This window comes from Boleophthalmus pectinirostris, unplaced genomic scaffold, assembly GCF_026225935.1.
Source record: "Boleophthalmus pectinirostris isolate CB_2022bp ecotype Guang Dong unplaced genomic scaffold, ASM2622593v1 HiC_scaffold_22, whole genome shotgun sequence".
NCBI lineage: Eukaryota > Metazoa > Chordata > Actinopteri > Gobiiformes > Gobiidae > Boleophthalmus > Boleophthalmus pectinirostris.
This window is the reverse complement of record NW_026571190.1, coordinates 8,438,406-8,462,949: the sequence shown is the minus strand read 5'-3', so window position 1 is coordinate 8,462,949 and position 24,544 is coordinate 8,438,406. Positions and strand designations below refer to the sequence as shown.

The 24,544-nt window shown below is 40.4% G+C and overlaps 1 protein-coding gene and 1 pseudogene across 1 annotated transcript in view; one reads left to right on the top strand and one right to left on the bottom strand.

Moving 5' to 3' along the window:
* The window catches only part of LOC110158275 (glutamate receptor ionotropic, NMDA 2A-like), a 457,669-nt gene that overhangs the window by 119,859 nt on the left and 313,266 nt on the right, over positions 1-24,544 (top strand).
* LOC129410497 (5S ribosomal RNA) lies at positions 10,990-11,107 on the bottom strand (annotated as a pseudogene).

The window sequence follows — 24,544 nt, the reverse complement described above, 5'->3', positions numbered from 1 at the left end:
GCAGAGCAATGACAATACATAGAAGAAAGCCAGAGTCTCCACCTGAAAAGTTACACAATGCGCCTTTAATCTAGCCAGGTTGGCGCCATCTAGTGCCTCACTACAATTTAATTTCTCTCCATCGACTAGGTCAGAAATCAGAATACACTAGACGGTTCGCAAAAATCCCAGAAGTGCGAGTTCGGGCACCAGCCAATCAGCGAAGAGCCATATATTCTGTGTTGGCAACGATTCCCGAGATCGAGTGGAGCATTACATTCGTCACGACCAAATAGCAGCGATTGGTTAAATGATAAAAAGTCCCCGCCTATTGTCGAGTGAACGAATTCTAACACTGCGAGGTCACACGGTTTCTACGAAGTGAAACCGGCTGATGAATCAGACTACCTTAAACCATCAAGATAGCTGTAAATCAGTATGAGAACCAACTCCAAACACTTCCTCAGTACCACCAAAAAACAAAACAAAAACAAAGTGCATTATGGGAACTGTAAACTTGCACGAAGTAGAATCTCTCTTATCTCTTGGCTCACTCCGGTTGTGCACTTTTCACCCATAAACACATGCGTTCCGATGCTTGTATTGTCATGTTCTTCTGACAGGAGCTACTCTTTATTGCCTCATGTAAAAAAGTGTTTCTCATCTTTACTGATTCGGAGGTTCTGCTTTTTTGTAATTTTACGCTGTATTTCAGAGAGTAAATATGCAGAGGAGGCTGTTTGGGACCTGTCGAGTCTGCATTTTTTACAGATCTTCCATAAACAGTCAGCAAGCCGATGGATGCGATAGATGTTTACCTGAGCGTAACTGGGGGTGACGGGGGGGTTGACCTGAGTGCGTAACCGGGGGTGATGTAGGGTTGACTTGAGCGTAACAAGGGGTGACGGAGGGTCGACCTGAGCGTGACCAGGGGTGACGTGGGGGTTGACTTGAGTGCGTAACCGGGGGTGATATGGGGTTGACTTGAGTGTAACCGGGGGTGACGTGGGGGTTGACCTGAGTGCGTAACCAGGGTCAATGTGGGTTGACGTGAGCGTAACTGGGGCGACAAGGGTTTGACTTGAGTGTACCTGGGACCGACAGAGGGATTGACCTGAGTGTAACCAGGGTCAGTGTGGGGTTGACTTGAGTGTAACCAGGGGCGATGGGTGGCTGACCTGAGTGCATAACCAGAGTCGATGTGGGGTTGACCTGAGTGTAACTGGAAGCAACGGGGGGTTGACCTGAGTGCGTAACCAGGGTCGATGTGGGGTTGACTTGAGTGTAACCAGGGGCGATGGGTGGCTGACCTGAGTGCATAACCAGAGTCGATGTGGGGTTGACCTGAGTGTAACTGGAAGCAACGGGGGGTTGACCTGAGTGCATAACCAGGGTCGATGTGGGGTTGACTTGAGCGTAACCGGATGCCAAGGGCCGTTAACCTGAGTGTAACTGGGGGTGATGGGTGGTTGACCTGACTGCATAACCAGGAACGACAAGGGTTTGACCTGAGCATAGTTGGGGTCGATATTGAGTTGACTTGAGTGTAACCGGGGGCAATGAGTAGTTGACCTGAGTGTACTGGGGTCAGCAGTGGGTTGACCTGAGTGTAACCAGGAGCGATGGGGGGGTTGACCTGAGCATAACCGGGATCGATGTGGAGTTGACTTGAGTGTAACCGGGGTCAGCAGGGGTTGACCTGAGTGTAACCAGGGACGATGGGGCATTAACCTGAGCGTAACCAAGGGCGACTAGGGTTTGACCTGAGCGTAACAGGGGCCAATGAGGTGTTGACCTTAAAGGGGACATTTTGGGCTTGATTTAAGGTTATATAGGTTATATTAGGTCATTTTATCTAGTCAAATGAAGCTCACCGAGGCTAGCAGTTATAGGGGAAAATTAGAGTTCCGTACGTGGAGTAGGAATTTATTATTTACGGACAAAATAGCAAAATAAAAACACCAGGATGATGTAGAGTGACTTAATTCAAACATTTTAAGACAAGGCTCAGTCAATTGGAGCCAGAGTCGATGGAGCCAGAAGCGTGCCCATGCTCACTTCCTGTTGTCCATTTATGTATTCAGCCCATACAACAGACACAAATCTTGTAGTATTTTGCTTTATATATAGTGAAAAACAAGTCTGAAGAGGCAAGAATTTTTGAAAACACAGAGGACTACTTGCGAATCCCATCTACAACCAGCACTTATTTTTTGGTGTCCTTTGGCAAGACACTTCGCGCACATCGTAAATCACTATATTAAAGAGAGGCTTGCTTCTGCTGGCTACAGTAAAGTCTCATTTGTTTCACTTTTGGACAGCCGTGGGCCATATTACACGAGGGACCCAGGCACAGATTCTGCTTGGATGAGCCTTGAAATTACTGACTGGGCAAAACGAATCCCTATCAGAAATATGAGAGCGAGGGTCGGCCGCGGTGAAGGCGAGCAGATCGGCGCCGGGAGAGGCTAACGCAGGTGCCAAGCGGAGAGGAGGGGGGGGAGGGGGGCTAACAGGCTCGGAGTGCTAATTGCTTTAATTGAGAGACTGACCCACATCTGTAGCAGCTGGCGTAGCGTTAGCCCATGTGTGAGAGCCAGAGCTAGTGGAGTGTGGTTTGTTAGCGGAATGAAAGAAATACAGCAAACATACAGCAGCGAGAACATGAGGTGAAATAAAATGTTTTTATTTCACAATTTGCGTGTGTTTTTGAAATATTTTAGCCACTGAACTGTTAAAGGGCCCATCTCATGCAAAATAACTCTTTTCACACTGTATCTTCTGCACATAAACAAGCACAATTTGTGTTTTGGAACATCCATTACACAATAGTTCTGAAATCTTACTGATTTCTTGGAGGCATCACAGACCAGGAACTATGAAAGGCCGACTATTGCTCATCCCCCCATCGTCCTGAGAAAGCACAGGCTCCGCCCTCCAAACGTGACGTAGGCTCTGAGTGAGCCGCCCTTCCTCCGCCATCTCAGGGAGGGAGGGGGAGACAGACGTGCACCCTGATAGCGGTAGGAATAAACTTTTATTCATCATGGAGATACAGCGTGTTCAGCCGCATGTGTTGGACCTGGAATCGGACGAGGACTTTGAGGTGCACGGAACTCAAGCACCGCATCGACATCACCTGAACATTACTGATTGGTAAAGTATTAATAAACATTAGTAGATGAACTTATTATATCATGTACACTGCAGTGGAGAACAATGAGCTTATGCTGTCACTTTTGTTTAGGTGTTCATGTGGAAATTGTCAGCCGATGCGGGGTGGAGGCGGGGCGGAGGCGGGGCAGAGGTGGTGGAGTGGGGGATGAGGGCGTCATAGGTGTAGCTGGCGTTAGTTCGTTATCACATGGGAGGGTGGCAGAAATACGCTGCAATTTGTTAAAAAAATGCTGACTCCACTTCGGCAACATATACAAGGCCCACACATCACTCTTAGAAGGTAGAAAGCTCTGAAAAGTTGATTTTGCATGAGATGGGCCCTTTCACTTGGAAACTACAGCATCATGACATCACAAGGTGGAACAGAACATTTTGGAGATGTAAACAGACTAATAATAAAGGATTACTCAAACACGTGAATGAAACAAAACACAACTCTCTGACATTCTAACAAGGTTTAAAGCCCATAAAAGTCCATTCTGCATAATATTAAGGATTTGCAGTTGTGTGATTTAATGTTTTGGCGGCCATACTGGAGGTCAAGACTGGGATTATTCAATTTATTACAATATAATCATGGCGACTTTAAACAGCGCAAACGACATAAAACTGTCCGAAATCACCAGCTCGTTAAATCAGCCGTCATTAGAAAGGTATAAAACTAAAGTCATCCTCCTGGGTTGTGGGAATAGATCCCGATCTAATTCTGATGGAGCGCTTGGTCAGTCTAATCAACGCTCGCTCTGTGCCCAACCTTTAGTATCCAGATATTTACAACTACTTCATTCATTCGACATCGTCCTACACCAACCAACAACTGAAAAGCTACAAGTGTTTAAAAGCATATAAATATTTTGTAGCGGGGTGCGTGAGATCTTTGTTGATCACTAAGCCATCACATCTGTTCCTGATAACAGCCAGGGTGGGTAGAATGGGGGTCAAAAGCTGAACTGGAGCAAACCAGGAAGGTTTAAATAGAGGGCCAGGGTGGGGGGGATTCCTTGCCGGCGAAAGTGAGGACGGGGGGGGGATTCCATGACGGTACACTGCGGAGAAAAATACTCTTGGTATATATCATTTCATTTACTGTAAATCCCTTCTTCGTGTGTGGAGGTGGTCCCTTACCAGAAATGAAATGTTGACTGCACAGACGATTGTACCCGGTGGGCTCCATCCCTCTATTTTTATGTCCACTATCCACCTCTGTCTGTGATCTTTATCAGCTGGTGTGGTATAGGATTTTGACCCCGCGGTGAGGTGACCCCGGGGTCAACATACCATATAGTATTTTGACCCTGGGGTCAGAATCCTATTATGGTATGTTCACCCCCTATAGAATCCTGACAACCCTATGAAAATCGATATTTTATTAATAAAAAACTTGAATTCTATAAAAAAAACTTTGAATGTTATACTATATCTGCAAATTAAAACATACTGACACATTTAAAAGTGTTTTTTGAAGAACTCAGATACATTTTTTATGTCGATTATAACTTTTGAATGTTAAAAATTACTTAGTTGTTTAAACATATTTTACTGAAAATGAGATAAGTAGTTATTTAATCAAAGTGATGTATAATGATTTCAAAACATTCCTTAAAATACCTTAAAAGAAAGTGAAGATGTAGCAATATATAATAAAAGTAAATTACATGACAAATAATGATCATATAAGTAACTACTAAAGAAAAAAGTAAGGGGAGTCAAAATCCTGGGGGGGGGGGGGGGGGGGGGGGGGGGGGGGGGGGGTCACTCACACTTTGGCCTCCTTCTTTAGCAGATTGACTCTGGCCAGAACATCCAACTGCAGCACAAGTCCAAACTATTGTTATTCAGTTCAAATGTTATCACACACAAATACTACACGTTGGTCCAGATGGATAGTTTGACCTCCAATATGGCGGCATAAACACCAGGTCACATGGTTTTGTGACGTAGATGCAAAACCTTAATAGGAAGCGATATTTGAGTTGACAAAGCCAGATCACGTTTATAGAATTCAAAATCTTATATACACTTCTATGCAAACTTCACACATTATGTATCTCATTATACCCCGCTATTCACACACGAGCGCATGTTCCAAAGTCATTAATCCTCTTTATACTCCACACAACTCAAAGTGGGCCCAGTATTTCTCCGTCTCTCTCCAAAGCAGGATCCTCCGAGCAGCCAAAATGTTAATGCAGAGCTTACAAGGCACTGTTTTATTCCAGCGAGTGCAGCGTCGTCGTCATTTTAATCTATGTAAATGTGTACGCGCCCGGGCCAAGTCCCACTGTAAACACTTGACTATTCCATGAGTTTAATCCTGTTCTGGAATACAGAGTGGTGTTTCTGCGCACACATCCGGACACATTTTCACTCTTTCTCTCCACTCGTCTATGTCTGATCTGTTCTTCTGCAGTGACTTCACCCGCTGCTCCGGAACTGGGTCAATCTCTCATTCAGTGCAAACACGTAGAAACCAACGCAATGTGCCCAAACAGGAGCGGGAGCAGGCTTCAGGTCTGACCGCACTTATGTCTAAAGGGCCTGTGTCGCGTGAAATTGACTCTCGTGAGATTAAAGCCATGTTAGAATGTTGTTACCTCGTGAAAAACAGACCTGGAGTTGTGTTTTGTTTCATTCACGCATGTTTGAGTAATCCTGCATTCTGTCTACATCTCCAAAGCTCAAAATGCTCTGTTCCACCTTGTGATGTCATGCAGTAGTAGTTTTGAAGTTAACAGCTGTCCTTTACCTTTAGTTCGGATTTGCAGTGATTCTAGTGAAGGTGTTTGGAGTTGAGAAACACAGTGGAGCACTTCCTGTGTTACCAAATAACAGAGGTGTGGACTTGCAATTCGTGATTTGGATTCGAGTCAGACTTGAGTCACTATTTTTAGAACTTGACTTGATAAAATGGACTAAAACTTGACTTGGACTTGAAGGTCAATGACATGAGACTTGACTTGGACTTGAGAAGACTTGATGCTTCTCCTAAAAAAAATATATGTTTTTAGAAAAAACTTTACGCTTTATAATTGATACATGCTGGGCTTAATTTGACAGGAACAAACTGGAACATGTCTGTCCCACTTCTCTGTTTGTTACTTTGGATGTAACTGAAGTACAGTGATATGGTATCATCAAATGTACTACAGTAATACACAGTACAATACAGTAAAACAGAGGGAACTACATAGAACATGATCTTTCCATTTCAGTGCAAACACATGACAATATAACTGGTATTTAGCACTTTTAAATCTGAATTCTTTCTATTCTGACTGCAATTCACACTAAGAAAGAAAAATTTGCATTTCTACACCTCTTATATAAATACTCATATATAAATATTTTAAGTAGAGTTTAGCTTAAAAGTCATATAAATTGCAAAAACTAAAGCTATATTTGGTTCTTTAGTTCAAAGACATGAAAAGACCTGAAGCTCAAAGCAGATGACTTGGACTTGACTTGGACTTGTATGGGCCAGTGACTCAAGACTCGACTTGGACTTGCCTGTATTTGACTTGAGACTTGACTCGGACTTGAGGTCAAAGACTTGGGACTTACTTGAGACTTGCAAAAACATCACACAGTGGAACAGAGTGTTTCTGTTTGAGAGAAGAACTCAGCCTAAATATGCAGAGTGTGTGTTTAATGTGTGTGAATGAAACAAAACACAACTCCAAGTGCGTGAATTTAAAGCCATACTGGAACATTAAAAGCAAATCAATAACATCTCACTCTAGGTTCTAACCTCTGTGTGGGACAGTCACAGGAGTTGTACTGTTTAGAGGCTGGAGGCTAGTGTACTGTTAGCTGTGTTTCTGTGTTTGTAAAAGTTAGAAAATGGAGAAATGAGATATGTCCAGGGCCGATCTCTCCTATTGTCACTTTAACATCGAGCTTGTGTTTCCTGTTGGCCACATGTTAGACAGATTGTTCATAGACACACTCTGCGCCAAGACTCAAACCATCAGACAGGCTGATCTCAGACGCAGCTCATCTTTGGTTGTACAATGATTCTGAGTTTGATCTTCTTCCTGGTCTCACTGTGAGACCTGCGACCCTCCATCTTCATCACAAATCTTTGTTTGCACACGACCAAAATTGGGCTGTGGACATCCGACTTTAGTCCTGATCTTTGTACTTGAGTCTTTCTCGTTTGGTGCTAAAGTTAAAGGAACATGGTGTAACTTTTCTGGTAAGGGGGATCACCACTTTTTTTTGGTTGTGTGGAATATTCCATAATATGGCATTGAATATACTGACTTTGACTTTAAAACTTAGTTCCTTTTTACCTCTGTCAATTTTGAAAAACTCTATCCACAGTATTTTACAGGACAACTGCACATGTTTTTAACACTTTTATCTTTAATCTGCAAATGTTTCACTGTCTTGTATTTCTATTCATTGTTTCATGTTGATGTGTGAGTGTTTTCTGTTTGTGCTTTTGTTTTATTCTGCCCCTTGGCCAGGTCTTCATTGTAAATGAGAAGGTACGGAAGCCGAGAGGGGTCACAACAAAGGCAAAGGCTGCAACAAATACAAATGTGACAACACAACAAAAAGCCACAACACACCAAAAAAAAAAAAAGCCACAACGGAAAGGATCACAGAACTTTATTTTAATGCAAATGCTGCAACAAATACAAACGCCACAACACAAACGCAAATGCCGCAACACATTAAAAAGCCACAAGACATCAAAAAGCCACAACGGAAGTGACGGCGGGACTCTATTTTCCGACGGAACGATCAAGCGGCAAGTGAAGAAGAAGAACTAGAATGTGAAACAAATAATGATAAAACAATAAATTACTTTTACTTACGTTTCCAACTTCTCAGTTTTTTTACTTTTCATGTTGTAGTTCTTCATCTTCACTTGCACCTTGATCGGTCCGTCGGAAAATAGAGTCCCGTGGTCACTTCTGTTGTGACTTTTTGATGTGTTGTGGCTTTTTAATGTGTTGCGGCATTTGCGTTTATATTGCGGCGTTTGCATTAAAATAGAGTCCCACGCTCATTCCCATTGTGGCTTTTTTTGGTTGGTTGTGGCTTTTTGTTGTGTTGTCGCATTTGTATTTGTTGCGGCGTTTGTGTTTGTTGTGACCCCTCTCTGCTTCCATAAGAAGGTGTTCTCAACTGACTTAAAATATACGTAAAATAATGAATAATTTTTTAAAAAGAATAAAAATATAGCCCAGCAAGTGATGGCACCAGACCACATTACAAGTAATGGACTAAAGTCATAGGACATAGTTATAGTTAGCATGCTAGTTGTTGTAGTGTAAAAGTTGTGTAAAGCTCTTATAATCTCTAAGTGAGGAATAACTCCGCTACAGCGCCTCTAAATTGTATGCTAACAGAATTTAGCACTAAGCTAACTCAGTTCAATTCCTGGTAATAAACACGACTCAGCGTTGCATAGTAAGAGGCGGGCGTGTTGTCACACTCCCTGAGTTTAATCCTGTTCTGGAATACAGAGTGGTGTTTCTGTGCACACATCCGGACACATTTTCACTCTTTCTCTCCACTCGTCTATGTCTGATCTGTTCTTCTGCAGTGACTTCACCCACTGCTCCGGAACTGGGTCAATCTCTCATTCAGTGCAAACACGTAAAAACCAACGCAATGTGCCCAAACAGGAGCGGGAGCAGGCTTCAGGTCTGACCGCACTTATGTTATGTTCAAATCTAAAAACCCGAAGTGTGCAACAGGACAAGTCCGTGTTTGCTGTTTTATTCAAAGGGCCTGTAGCCAATTCTCTCCCCTGGATTTGAGCAATTCAACAAAATAAGTCTGTTTTACTAATTACATAGAGATTTAATGTCTGATATTCAGGAAGTGCGTGATTAGAATGCTTGTTGTTGGCATTACGATGATGGCAAAACTTGTTCTGGCCTCTGAAAGTTGTGAAAAGCACCCATAAACTCTCAGATCTCAGAATGTACGAATGACATTGGGTCACTGAAAAGAAGGGATGTAACGATATCCAAAACGTACGATATTATCACAATCTGCATCTCATGGTACGATATTTATTCCGATATTTTGGAGAGGCTGATATATTTGTAGCTTTTAAAATACCTTGACAAGATTTTGGTGTGAATTATTTCCATCATAATCCCAAGAATAAAACATATTTCTTCATGTTTGCACTGAAATGAATCATGGGATATGTAGTTCTCAATGTTTATGAAATGTTATTACTTTAAAACCAAGCAAAGGAACTTGTGATTTGATATATATTGTGACAGTCCATGATATTATTGTGAGACTTTTGACGATACGATATCACAATATTTTGGTTATTGATACATCCCTGCTGAAAAGAGTTTGAAGTGAATTGTGTTTTTCAGCTTTCTGCTTTTAGAATCACTTTAGTATTAATGTTTATTTGAGCAGTTCTGGTTGGTTTCCCTTTGGTTTTCGAGTCAATTATTTTTAGATTTGCTGAGTTGAAATGGGTGAAAATGAACAACGACAACAACAAAAGCTACTGCTACTGCTACCATTACTATTACTACTCCAGGTACTAGTACTATTGCCATAAAAACCTTAAAACTAATTCAGAGTAAACAATAACATAAAGTAACGTAAAATACCGTTTGAACACCGGAGTACCAAGCTGAAGGATGTTTGTTGGGGTTTGGATCTGGAAGGAAACTATCATGTTTAGGGGATCATGCAAACTCTATATAAGGCTCCATATGTTTAGAAATTCAAGCGGTGATCTTCTTGCTCCTAGTTCACTCACAGTGCACTTGTCTCCATGGAGATGTCATGGTTTTGCCTTTAATGTTCCACAGTATGGCTTTAAAGTTGTTTCAAAGTCAGCATCAATGGCACTAGAGTAGTAAGTAAGAAGAATACATGTTTTTTGAAGGATTTGTGAGCAATAAGAACACCTGTAAGTGAATTCATGTAAAATTGGTAAGCTCCATGCCATACAAAAGTTTCATAATAATTAATACTAAAACTAGTATCGAAACTAGATACTCATTTGAACAGGTATCAAGGCTAAGGTTATGTTTACACTGAAACGAATCACCGTATCACCGTTTCAGAAACAATTTGCATCCAGACATGTTGTTTCTGTGTCCGCAAGTCTTCTCTATTCACACATATCGCGCATATTTGTTTACGCTTTACAGAAATGAAACTTAAAACCTTATGGCTAATTTGCATAAACTAAGCTTCAATAAAACAGCTCGCTCCTTGTGCGCTGATGCAGTTCAGCTTCTGTTGGACTAAAGGACACGACCCAGTGGAATATGAGTGTTCTTTCTGTGACAGAGGGGTGTTGTGCTAACCGTGTCTGAAGTTGCAGCTGCTGATTTCAAGCAGAGGAAGATGCCAAGTGTGAAAACAGTCTTTTCATGGACAGTGTTTGTGTACTAGCAACTAGTTCTAGCTATGCTGTTTCCTGTTTTTCTCTGGTTTGTTTTCTGCAATCGCGTCACATGACCGATGTCACAAACTCAGCTAATCAGGAATGTGCAAGTCTCACTGACGTGGTCCAATAAGGACCAACTAGAGCTCCTCAGATCATTCTGTCTCTGGAGCTGTTTTAATAATAAGAATGCATCAGTTTTATACAGTGCTTTTTTGGACACTCAAAGACACTTTACAGAACATTATTCATTCACTCCATACCTGATGGTGGTAAGCTACTACTGTAGCCACAGCTGCCCTGGGGCAGACTGACAGAAGCGAGGCTGCCAATCTGCGCCATTGGCCCCTCCGACCATCACTCACGCACACTCTACTTTCATACTAGGCAATGAGGGTGAAGTGCCTTGCCTAAGGACACAACAACAGTTTTTTATGACTGGCACCCCACTGTGGCACCTGATTTTCCCAGTGGTCTTCCATCCCAGTACTAACCAGGCCCGGCCCTGCTGAGCTTCTGAGATCTGACGGGATCAGGCTTTGACAAGCCTGTATGGCCACAAATAGTTTTCCATTGGATTAGTGTGGACCAACACTGCATCCACAAAGAAAACAACTCAAATACGTACTCGTGTGGATGGGGCCTAAAAAAGTCTCATTCACAGAACAGAAATGAACCTTTCCTGAATAGATTTAGAATGATCTTGAGCTGAATCAGAACAGCACAACACATAAAAACACATAAACATGAATCTACCTGGAGCACTGAGGGATTACACAGATATAAGGCCACATGGTAATAGAACAGAAAGTACTTTTATTTAATGTACATCTCTATGACACCAAGCAGGTGACAGACCCTTCATCAGAAAAGACACACAGTGAATCTTTGGGGAATACATTAAACTGTCTGAATACTTTTCTTTTTTTTTTTTTTTTTCTTTTCTATTTTCTGCGTCTACTTATGAAATAATTGCCACAGTAAACTAAATCCTTCTGAATGAGATTAGCTTACAGTGTATCCACAAATGTACACAAGAGCTGGCACACATGGGTGACTTAAGCCTGCTCTATTTGTTTACTACTAAAGGATTACAGTCATGTGTTCTGAATTCATACGTTTAAATTCATTAAAGGAATTGTATGAAGTATTTTGATAGTAAATTCCATAAATAATTCCTATGTTTGTTGAGGTCGTGAGGTAAGCGATATTTTGGCTCACGTTTGGTAATAATAAAATGTGTAATTGTTTGCAGTGGTCCGAAGTTATTCCTCACTAACACACTAGTATTCTTACATTTTGAGCTCAGTTTTTAAGATCATTTCATGGGATTTTAACCAACTAATAAGTGTAGCATGTAGAGTTCAAAGGACTTTAAGGAACTGTTGGATTTTGTGAAATGTTTTCTCCGTATCCACTGCGACCACGTAAAAGACTAGCTAAGAAGTAGGGCTGGATATGGAGCAAAAAAATATATCTCGATACCCTCAAAAACAAATACGTTAAATTCCACAAGGTCTTTTTTTTATTGAAGTCCAAAGGAGTAAGCAGTTCATGTAGGAACAAAGTGCTTCTGCGACATAAAAAAAAGTATACAGAAATAACAATTTAACTGTAAAATAAAGGAAGACATAATACATATTGCCTTCTTTCCATTCAAAAATGAAACAACTCAAACTCAGCAAACTCAAGCTCATCTTTGCATTAACTCTCTTAACCGTACGATAACCATAACCATGAGCTCCTTCAGTAGACGAAGCTCAGGACGTTCCTTCTTTTAATAGATCCATGTTCCTCACTAGCGTAAGGAGCTCTGAGGCATCCCACAATCCACTGCAGATCAAACCCAAAGTTTCCAAATACTAGTGTACAAGTTCAAGTTACACTGCAGCTGATTATTCATTAAAATCTTCTGCCTAAATAAACTTTACGTTACTAAACTTTACAACATATAAACTACAACGACTCTAGAGGCACATCAGCCCATTTGAGATTATAATGTGTTTAATGCAGTTTTGCGCACATTATTTTTACGTTTTACTGAAATGAAAGTTAAAATTGCATTTGCATAAACTGTAACAGCGTGCTTATTGTGCTGGGCGAGCACAGAGAAGGCAAATGAGCGAAGCAGCTAAATCAGAACTAAATATAAGCATTATATCGATCTATACGGTATGTCAGAATCAGTTTCGTGTTCAAAAAATATCTCAACATATTTTAAATATCGAGATATAGGCGAGTTTCATTGTTGACAAAAGTGTGCGTTGCATGCTGAGAATTATTTTGGTCGGCGGCAATAAACACTAATTCAACATGACGGATGGAGCGAGAAAGCACGTAAAGGGTATTGATCCTGGTTATTTATCCACTCTAACGGCAGAGGACCCAAGACGATTTGACCAGAAATTGGTCATAAGCATCGATGGAGCCAAATCACCCTTTTAAACCCCTACAAAGCCTGGACCAAACCAAATTTCTGGTCAGAATCGCCAACTACCTGGACAAATATTCACTTTGGCGATATCCACAATGACTTGGTGGAAACTCCTGGGCCATTCACAGCAGAAAAGATGAAAACCTCCAAAAGTCTCGATGTGTTGTTGAACTTGTTGGAGTCCACGGTTTGCTAGGATCTTTGCTCTGCGAATGTTTGAAAGCCATTTAATTCGCCGTTAGCGGTTCTTTTCACTCGGAATACGAAAAAGACATTTTCCTTCTTCCGTGCTTCTATTTGTGCATCCGATAATGCAGCAGGAATTTACCATTATCGGGGATAAATACGCAAGGTTACGCACTGTGTTTGACCGCTTTTGTGTTTATTGCCTCCGACCAAAATATTTCCCAGCATGCAATGTGGGCTTTTAATAACAATGACATCAGCTGAAACTCACCTATCGCCCACCCCTACTAAGGAGCTACCTGAAGAGCTAGATATGTACATTTGAGATGCTCCAGGCCTTTCAAATGTGTGGCAGCAAATGTGGAAGCAGACCTTCCAGAAGAAAAACTGTTCAGATCTTCCAGAGGAAATACTCTGAAGAGACTGTTGGATTTGTTTGTTTTGTTGTTTGTTTTGTGGAGATTGTGCAAAAGGCTGGCTAAGGAGAAAACTATGAATGTTGAGATGCTGCACCACATGTGGCAACAAATGTGACAGAAGACCTTCCAGAGGAAATATGCCAAGACACAGATCTGCTGACCCCACCTGACCAGTCCTCCTGTTAACTTTGACTGATAGACGAAGACAAGTGAGAAGTGCGGGGATCAGTAAAGTCTTTCCCTTCCTCATTTTCATTCTTTGTTCATGCTTTATTAGAGCTAATCAAGGCACAGTCAGTTGCAGCACAGGCCTATTGTGCTGACTTTGACATGCACATGAAACACAGGCCTCATGCAGTTTAGGAATCCAACCCGGGACCTTCTGGCTGTGAGCTGTACATGCTAACTGCGTCACCAGTGGGGTTTCACAGCGTGTGTGTGGGGTGAATGGTTCTTGATGAAGCCTGCTCTCGTGTGTCTGAGCTGTGACATCGTCTCATAGAACAGATGTGTTCATTAGCCTGAACTGTTTATTAAAATGAATAATTAGTGTGTGTGATTATGAATCAGATCAGCGCCGTCTGCTCTGGAGGGTAATATTGGTTTTCTAACAGATGAACGTGTACTCGCTTCAATTGGAAAACATTGAGAAATACATAAAAAGTACAAATATAAGTAAAAAGTGAAATAGGTGAATTTACATGAAATGTCCTATACTGCTCGAAAATGACTCTGGTGAACTTTAAGCATGTTAGAATGTCGTTACCTCATCACAATCATATCTGGAGTTAGTGTTTTGTTTCATTCATACCTGTTTGGACTCAAACAGAAAACTCACTGTTCCACCTTGTGATGTCATATGGTAATACAGGAAGTGCTCCACTGTGTTTTTATACTCTATACGCCTTCAGCAGAATCATTTGGATGATTTTAGACCCGGAATTTCCTATTTCTACTGAACGAAAAGTAAAAAAAGAATTTAACTTAAAAATGGCTGCTTCATGACATCACAAGGTGGAACAGAGCATTTTGAGCTTTGGAGATGTAAACAGACTAATAATAAATTGTTACGCAAACATGGGTGAATGAAACAAAACACAACTCCAAGTATGTTTTTGACAAAGTAACAACATTACAACACGGCTTAAAGCTCACAAGAGTCAGTTTTTTTTGTAATACTTTTTCTTTTTTTTGTAATAAATGACCTATAAGGAGGGTTTGTATGAGCCAGGCTGGAACCTAGTGCCTCCTCTCAGTTTCATTTCTCTTCAGCGACTAGGTCAGGAATCGGAACACACTAGGCGGTTTCTCCTTTGGACAAACTTTGCATTTTTATTGCACCTTTAATTCACAAGTTCACCTCAAAGAAAGGACAATGATCTTTGACAGAAATGTTTACTCTCTGTTTTGTTTGCTGTTGTGCGGGAAATCACTTGGACACCACTGAGCGTTCCGGCGCATTACATTTGTCATGACCAAATAGCAGCGACTTGTTAAAACAGAAAAAAAAGTACCTGTCTACCGTCGAACGAACGAATCCTAATGCTGCGAGGTCAGATGGTTTCCACAAAGTGAAACCAGCTCATGAATCAGGCTAGGTTTGAATAGGGTCCAGGAGAGATCACTAGTTTACTCAAACATGCATGGATGACATCTAAAACCTCTTCAGTCATGATTTTGCATCTGGAACATTCCACACAAAGCTTTATCATGAACCATCCCCCCAGAAAAGTTCCATGAAACAGCTTTAAGTTTAAGTCACTATACACATTTCATTCATGTGTACATTTCTGTCATGTAGAATTTCAGATTTTTTATTTTGATTTATTTAGTTGTTGCAAATTCAGCTCTGTTGTCTGTTGTTGCAATAATTCTGAACATTTATTAAAATACGAGTTATTCAAATTTGTTGTGTTGAAATCTCTTGTCAGGGTGGAAAGTGAACGTACTTGACCATGCAGCCTCTGTCGCACGCACCTGTCGCACCTGCCTGACCTTCAGATGCCCTCCCTGCCTCTGCTCTGAATAGATAACAGCCTAGTGGAATAAAAAGGATGGTACTTTTTTTATATCCGACAAGCTGTGAATGACAATCACTAATGCTTCAGAGTACTGACATATTTTGTGAAACTGTCTTTTTTAAGCTTTTAATCCAAGCATAATTAATCTTGCAAAAAGCATAGATTTCTTTTCATGCATGTTTAAAGAAGACATTTTGTGCTTTTGTCAGCTATATAAAGCAAATCCTGAACCCATGCTAGTGCAGCCTCCGCAGCTCAGTGAGTGAACTCTGGAGTTTTCACGAGACATGGGCTGTACATATACTGAGAATGAGAAACATTACACGCAGTTTAAGATCATAGACTGTGTAAAGAAGTGGACTAAGGGACTGTCATGTCACCCTTAGTGTTCAACTCCAGTCAAATGAAGCTCACCAAGGCTGGTAGCAGTTATAGGAGTGAATTTGAAGCCAGTTCCATATAAGGAATAATCATTTATTTACAGACAAAATAGAGAAATAAAAACAACAGGATTATGTAGAGCGGATTAATATTAACAATTGGGGTAATACTCCATAAGTTTTTTAAACTTCATCCTACTCCTTTTGAGCACCAGGTCCCAAATATATCATGTACATATCACTATTTTTGTTATTGTTTTTGAATCTTCTTGTACCTGGCTCAAACAAATAAGTAAATGAATGAATATGAACATTTTAAGACCAAAATGACAAGGCTCACTGCAGTAGTTACAGAGAGAGGGGAGACAATTTTTTCAGTTTGATAGTTGAATTGTTGGTTGTTGATTCTAAGGGTGCACTCACTCTAGGACTAGGATTACCCAAGCACGGACAGCCCTTAAAGCTCTGGTACTTTTGTCCAGTGTGAGCGCAATCGAACGGCATGTCATGGCACATTTGGCACTTTGGCCCTGTTGGAGGAGGTGGGCCAAAGCACGGCACAGCTGCTCATGTACACACACACACACACACACACACAGCTTTACTACACGATCCCTGTTAGGTGCGTGATGTTACTCATACGATCAAAACAGTGAATAAACTCTGCTCAAAAACACACAGCATATTCGCTCTGACCTTCAATAAGGACTGTGCAAGAGACAAAACTTTTGCAGCCTTGTCTCCAGCTGTCCTCCCTGCTCCACGCTGTTATTATATCCATAAACTCATGGAGGAGCACTCATCACCAAATGACTCACATCTGCCTCACTATTTAATACTCATTTCTGCTGCTGGACTTGCTGCTCCACATGTAAACAAACATCTCTGTGTGATGACCTCGTGGGGCCGTGGCTCTTTTCAGTTGCGCAGGTGTGAGTGCGGCCGTGGAACCCACCGCAGTCGTGCTGGAGCTAAAGTCCGAGTGTGAGTGCGCCGTAAGTTGACCTCTGAAACTGTGAAAAGCACTCCCTTCACAGTTGCCATGGCACCGAAACTTTACTTAGGAAATGTTCCAGTAGATTTGAGCTACAGAAAGCCCCATGAGGCTGCGCAGACTGCTCCAAGTGGACGCTGGAGCAGTCTGAAGTGTAAATAAGATGGACAGACTTGTGTGTGCGCACGCAGAGACCGTCTCCGTTTTTGGTTTATCGGGATTCTTCAAAAAGCGTCCCAGGTTTCTCCAAGACAACTGACAAACTGAAGTAATTAGATGAAATACCACACCTTTATTTATTCCACCTTTTCATATCCTGTGGGCTCATTTATTTGGATCATGACTCACTCTGCTCATTTACTCAGGACTCATTTGCATATTTTACTGTTTCACTTGGTCAATACATATTCATACGCAAAAATACAGAAAAAAAATAATCTGCTTTGGAACCATGATTCATTTTATTTCCTGATGAGTCAATATAATGAAAATAATGAACAAAGCTTCACAGTATCGTTCATCTATTTTCACATAATGAATGACTCTAATTGAATTTATTGAATTGTTCATGTTGTTAAGTGGTGCCCCAAAACTGTATTTCTACTCATAACTAGTGCTACATAGTATTCCTTTAAACATATGTATCCTGCATTTATTCAGTTACAGGTGTGTTTCAAATGGAATCTTTTGAGTTTTAATGGGGTGGCCTCTCCACAGATCTGACCTGTAACTTGGCCTTGCGATTGTGTCCATGGAGATAGATTACTCAGAGGCTGTACTGTGGAATATTTCAGGCAGAAGAAGCTCTTTGTTGTCCGATAATCAGGAAGTGCAGGGGGTGTGATGCTAACTGGAGGCACTGCTCTGTCTGAAGCTCTGTTACTCGAGTTAGACTTTAATCTGAGCTTTATTTTAATACAAAAAGACCAAAAAGAACAGACGTATTTGAAACTACAACAGGTAAACTGATTTGTGCTCTTAAATAACAAAATACAGGGTTTCAATTAGACACTCTCACTTCTTTAATTTACTTCTTACTTTTTAATTTAAACTCCTAAATAGAACCATGAACACTCATACTGATCACAATCGGTGTATCATTTGTTCAGTCGTTTTTCTATATAAAACCAAAAATACAAAAAACAAAAAAAACCAACTATTTTCTTAATTGTTTCCAAAACCAAAATGAAAACAAACAAACAAAAAAAAAAATATAATTTTTTTTAATTTTTGATTTTGTGTTTAAATGAATAATGGAATAAATGAATAACAGCCGTTTTCTGTTTTCGTGACTTAAACTGCAATGCCGGAGTTTTGCTCCGTATACGGACTGAATCAGGTCTAAAACAGGACTAAAACAGAACTGAACCAGGACTAAACCAGAACTGAACCAGGACTAAACCAGGTCTAAAACAGAACTGTAACCAGGACTAAACCAAATCTAAACCAGGTCTAAAACAGAACTGAACCAGGACTAAACCAAATCTAAACCAGGTCTAAAACAGAACTGAACCAGGACTAAACCAAATCTAAACCAGGTCTAAAACAGAACTGAACCAGGACTAAAGCAGAACTAAACCAGGTCTAAAACAGAACTGAACCAGGATTAAACCAGGACTAAACCAAATCTAAACCAGGTCTAAAACAGAACTGAGCAGGACTAAACCAGGACTAAACCAGGTTCAAACCAGGACTAAACCAGGTCTAAAAAAAAACCTGAACCTGGACTAAACCAGGACTAAGCCGGTCTCATGGTCTCAGTCCTGGTCTGGTCCTGGTCTTTTCCTGGTCTGGTCCTGGTCTGGTCCTGTTCTCAGCCCTGGTCTCAGTCCTAATTTTGTTTCAGTCTGGTCCCGGTCTCAGTTTTGGCCTGGTCTTGCTCTAAGTCCCGGTCTCAGTCCTGGTCTGGTCCGGGCCCATCCCAACCCTCTGTCCTGGTTCAGTCCTGGTTCAGTCCTGGTTCAGTCCTGGTTCAGTCCGTATGTGGCGCAAAAGTCCAACATCGCAGTTTAAGTCACGGAAACAGAAAACGGCCATTATCCGTTTTTTTCCCCCTTATTCATTTAAACACAAAATTGAAAACTGAAAAAACAAATCTTTATCCGTTTTTTAATTTTGGTTTTGGAGACAAATAATGAAGAAAATAGTTTTTTTTTCATTTTCTTATTTTTGGTTTTATTTTGAAAAACGAACGAATGAACGACACACGGATCGATCACATACTCCTGAAAATGTGGTGTTAAAATACTCAATTCAATTCATTGTTTAGAATTCCATTTCTTTTCTTTTTAAAACTTTACTTTGACCTCGTTTGAATGAATAATGCTGTTGAATCTGTTTGCAATCTGTGAAAGCGTCACGAAAATTTGAAAGCGCTATATAAATAAAGACTTACTACTTTTACTTACCTGAAAATGTGCTGTTTGAATCCATTTCTTTTCTTTTTAAAACTTACTTTGACCTCGTTTGCAAATCTGTTCCTCGTGTCGCCCCGGTAACCGATGGACATTCCGCCGTAGATACACCAGATACGAGATTAGCATGCTAGTTGCTGAGCTGTGCAAACTGTTTAAACTGAACTCTCGCAGCCTCTCCACTCACGGGACAGAAGAAGAAGAAGAAGGAGGAGGAGGAGAAGGAGAAGAGGCTGACGTCACCCTTTTAGAGAGAGTACGGCCACGGGGCAAACCTACTATCCCCCCGAACCCCCCGCCCTCCCTCCCTCCCTCGCCCCGCCCTCCTAAAACCCTCTCATCACCCGTCCCCGCCCCCCCCCCCCCGCCACACACTGTCTACCGCTGAATAATTCACCGCGCGGCCGGATTGTGAGCGAAAGTACAACCGCACGCATGGATGATTCTGTGTGGAGAGAGAGAGAGAGAGGGGGGGAAGGAGAGAAAAAAGAGAGAGACAGCTAATGCAACTTTTCTTTTATTTGCTCAGGAGAGTGCTACAAATGACGTCATACTGGCAGGAGAGAACGGCAACGAATAACACCGTTTATTTGTCATTAAAAGTCATCTTGAAATGTAAGGAGAGTAGCCAAAAAAATCGACTTCAAACTAATATTACTCAAGCAAAAGTGTAAAGAATTTGGGAAAAGTGCCACACAAGTAAAAGTAACTGCTGGGGTGTGACATTTGATTTATGATTTGAAGGACAAAATATTAAATAATGCACAAAATCTGCGAATTTAAAAGACAAAAAGAAGAAGAAGTGGTGCAAAAATGACAAATGTTCAAATCAACATAAGGCTTTTGTCACTTTTGTCAACCACAAGTAGGAGTAAAAGTATCCCGCCAGAAACGAACTCTGAAAAAAGTACATTAAAAAGTTACTCGAGTAAATGCAACAGTGTACTACCACATCTGGATTTACCTTGAATAAGTAAAATAACTCAACATACGTTTTATATTTTATGTTCAAATCCTCAGAGTCCTTCGCTTTGGTTTTCACGTCACAGCTGTGCCACAACAGGGTCAACAAATACGAAAAGTGTAAAGCGGCGTTCAAAGTTGCGGGGCGTCAGGGCGTCCAGTTTACGCGCAAAGTCGATGTGGACGCGTGTCTAGGGTGTCCTGCGTTTTTTGCGTCTTCAGGCGTCAGCGCGGGTGATAATCTGGTCTCGACGTGGCGTGTCTTGATAACTGACGCCTTGATAATTCTCAAATTTTGACTTAATTTGGTGGGATAATACCTGTTGTCAATAAATGATTTAAACCAATTGAGAAGCACTTTGCAAAAAAAAGTTGAAAAATGGTTTGAAAAATATAAGAAGTAGAAAACTCTATTTTAGGGAGAATTCTATCCCATGTCTGATACTGCAAACAGGATTTCTGATACTTTAAATAGGATTTCTGATACTTTAAACAAGATTTCTGATACTTTAAACAGGATTTCTGATACTGCAAACACGATTTCTGATACTTAAACAGATTTCTGATACTTACTGATACTTTAAACAGGATTTCTGATACTGCAAACAGGATTTCTAAAACTGCAAACAGGATTTCTAATACTGCAAACAGGATTTCTGATACTTTAAATAGGATTTCTGATGCTTTTAACAGGATTTCTGATACTGCAAAGAGGATTTCTGATACTGTAAACATGATTTCTGATACTTTAAACAGGATTTCTGATACTCTAAACAAGATTTCTGATACTTTAAACAGGATTTCTGATACTTTAAACAGGATTTCTGATACTGTAAACTGGATTTCTGATACTTTAAACAGGATTTCTGATACTGCAAACAGGATTTCTAATACTGCAAACAGTATTTCTGATACTTTAAATAGGATTTCTGATGCTTTTAACAGGCTTTCTGATACTGTAAACCTTATTTCTGATACTTTAAACATGATTTCTGATACTTTAAACACAATTTCTGATACTTTAAATAGGTATCTAATACTTTTAACAGGCTTTCTGATACTGCAAATTTGATGTCTGATACTTTAAACGTGATTTCTGATACTTTAAACATGTTTACTGATACTGTATACAGGCTTTCTGATACTTTAAATAGGATTTCTGATACTATTAACAGGCTTTCTGATACTGCAAAGAGGATTTCTGATACTTTAAACATGATTTCTGATACTTTAAACACAATTTCTGATACTTTAAATAGGTATCTAATACTTTTAACAGGCTTTCTGATACTGCAAACTGGATTTCTGATACTTTCAACGGGATTTCTGATACATTAAACATGATTTCTGATACTTTAAACATGATTTCTGATACTTTAAATAGGATTTCTGATACTATAAACAAGCGTTCTGATACTTCAAACAGGTTTTCTGATATTGTATGTATTCATGTATGTGGTGTGCGCTTTTTGTCGCACTTTTAAAAATTATTTAAAACTCCTGTAGTATGTGACAGCCTTTAGTCACTCTCACCTTTTTGTTGAAAATGGCTTGAATCTATTTTGTCATTTGTTTTTTTTCTTGGGTTTCCGATCACCTTAAAACTCATTTTGACTGCGACATTTTGCCATAGACATACATACAGAACCACCCCTTTATGATGTCACTGCAACGTATCAGTATGGCAATAAAAATGTAACTGTGGTCTCTCATTCCTTTGCCGATCTGCTATTTTGAGGCGATAACAAGATTATAACACGGCTTGAACCTCACCAGAGTCATTTTTTGCGTAATAAAGGACCTTTCGTGAATTTATGCAACACCAAAGAAAGTTAAAATGTGAGAAAAGACTCTTAAATCTTCAAATGACCCAGATGCAGCATGTCAGCGTGGTCATCTCTTCTTAAGAAAGCTTTAATTAGCCAACTAGCCGGACTAATTAGCACGCTAGCCATAATACGCGTCTATACTCCGCAGCGGCAAGCTAACGTGAAAATGATGTAAGCTGTGCAATTTATGTTAATGCCACGGCGACGCTACCGTGGAGTTTGGGAAGTTCTTGATAACAGGCTACAGCTCCGTGTAAAATAACAGCTCTGTCCGGTCTATACTTTTGTTGTGTCGCTGGGCAAAACGCTTCACATTTTGCATCTGCGGTGGGATCAGGTGCTGAACAGTGCCAATTCCGAAAATGGTCGTTTCTTACTCCGTGCAGTCGAATGCCTCTCCCAGTCCGCTCCGAAAACGCACTGCAAATTTCTCGGATTTGGCCAAGATTTAAAAATTGATATCAGGTTATTCATCTTGTTTTCAGATTTATTATCGACTTATTAGTTCTGAGACTGCGTCGTTTTAGTCTAGAGGTCGTTTATTTGAAGATAACTTGTCAACTTAAATGATCTTGCTGCATGGACAGATTATTTCACTACATTGAGGTCATTTTCTGATAGATTTTTGTGTTTATAGCTTAAATTCTGGCTGGGCTTTTTTGCAAATGCACGCAGCAGATATCTGAGTCTGGATCAGGTTATCTAGATGTGTTATTGGGATTTTAAAAATTCAGTTCCAGACACCTCGATCGTAATTCTCGGGTTTTATGTGTTTGTGCTTGTCCACTGATTTGAAGGTTGGCAGTTCAAATCCTGCACTCGACATAAACATAACCGGGTTACAACAGGTTGGCAGCACAATTCCCACTCCAAGTATGATTTAATATGGTTTTAGTCATTTGTAAAAAATAAAAAAAAAAAGGTTTCAAAAGTAGTCATCTGGAATTGAAAATATTTTTAAATTAAGACATATCGACTTATCCAGGCTGGCTCTACCTAGTGCCTCTGCTCAATTTCATTTCTCTCCAGTAACTAGGTCAGGAATTGGAAGACACTAGAGCAGGAGTGTCCAACTCAAATTCACAGAGGCCAAAATTAAAAACTGTCGTGGGCCAAACTAAATATTTACTGAAAAATTTCAACAACATTTGCATGTTTTCTCTTTTTTTGAGATGTGTAATGTTAAACCTTTTCTTATTAAAATAAATGTTTCAAAATAGTTTTGTTTAAACATTGAATCCAGAACAAGCAAAATATAAAATAACAAGAACATTTTAAATAAATAATGTCTCTATTGTCTATCTGTCATGGTTCATGTTTTGTAGTACTTATTTTGATATCTTTTTCCTGTAGTGTAGTGAGCCTTTAGTGTTTTATTTTGACTTTTGTCGTGTCAGCTTGTAGTTTTGAGTCTTGATTGTTTGCTCCATCCTAATGTGTTTCACCTGTGTCTGTGTGCGTTTATACCCTGTGTTCTCCTCTGCCCTTTGTTGGTCCATTGTCACTGTCAGAGTTTCTTCTTGTCTCGTGTCATGGCATTTTAGTCTTGAGTTTTGGATTTTTTTGGTTTTGTCATTAAATACTTTGAAGCAGTCCTGCATTTTGGGTCCTCCCTCTGTTTCTACGTGACACGGGCAGCTCTAATACATATTTGATATGATCTCGCAGACCAAATATAATTATATTGCTGGCCAAATTTGGCCCCCGGGCCCGAGTTTGACACATCTGCATTAGATGGTTTACAAAAACCCTTGGAAGTGCGAGTCTGGGCACCAGCCAATCAGCGATTCCCAAGATCAAGGATTTAAAGCTGGAACAAAGAGAATGTTTGTTGAATTTCATCAAGCTGAAAGATGTTATTGTCCTTCTTCCTACAGGATTTGGGAAAAACTTAATATACCAGTTACCCCCGTTAGCGGCACATTACATACGTCACAATAGCAGCGATTGGGTAAATGATAAAAAGTACACACCTAACGTCGAGCAAATGAATTCTAAAACTGTGAGGTCAGACAGTTTCTACGAAGTGAAACCGACTGATGAATCAGACTAATCGTTGATGGCTTCTTTTGTAAATATCCGTAATATGCTGATCAAATGTTGCGTTCATTGTCTGTTGTGACCCTGAGATACTGATCTAAAACACTTGAAGGCCTTGAAGGTGGAAAAGCGCTGTATAAAAATAAACCCAAATATGACCAGTGGAAAAATAGGTTTCAACTGGATCAGGCCCGCTCTCTGGTTTTCCCGGTGTTTGCGTAACCATGGTGACGGAAATAAACAGATCTGATATGAGTGCGGACTTGCCAGGCAGCTTTGTATGTATTCAGTCTTCACTATCGCTCTAAATTGCGTCCGGAC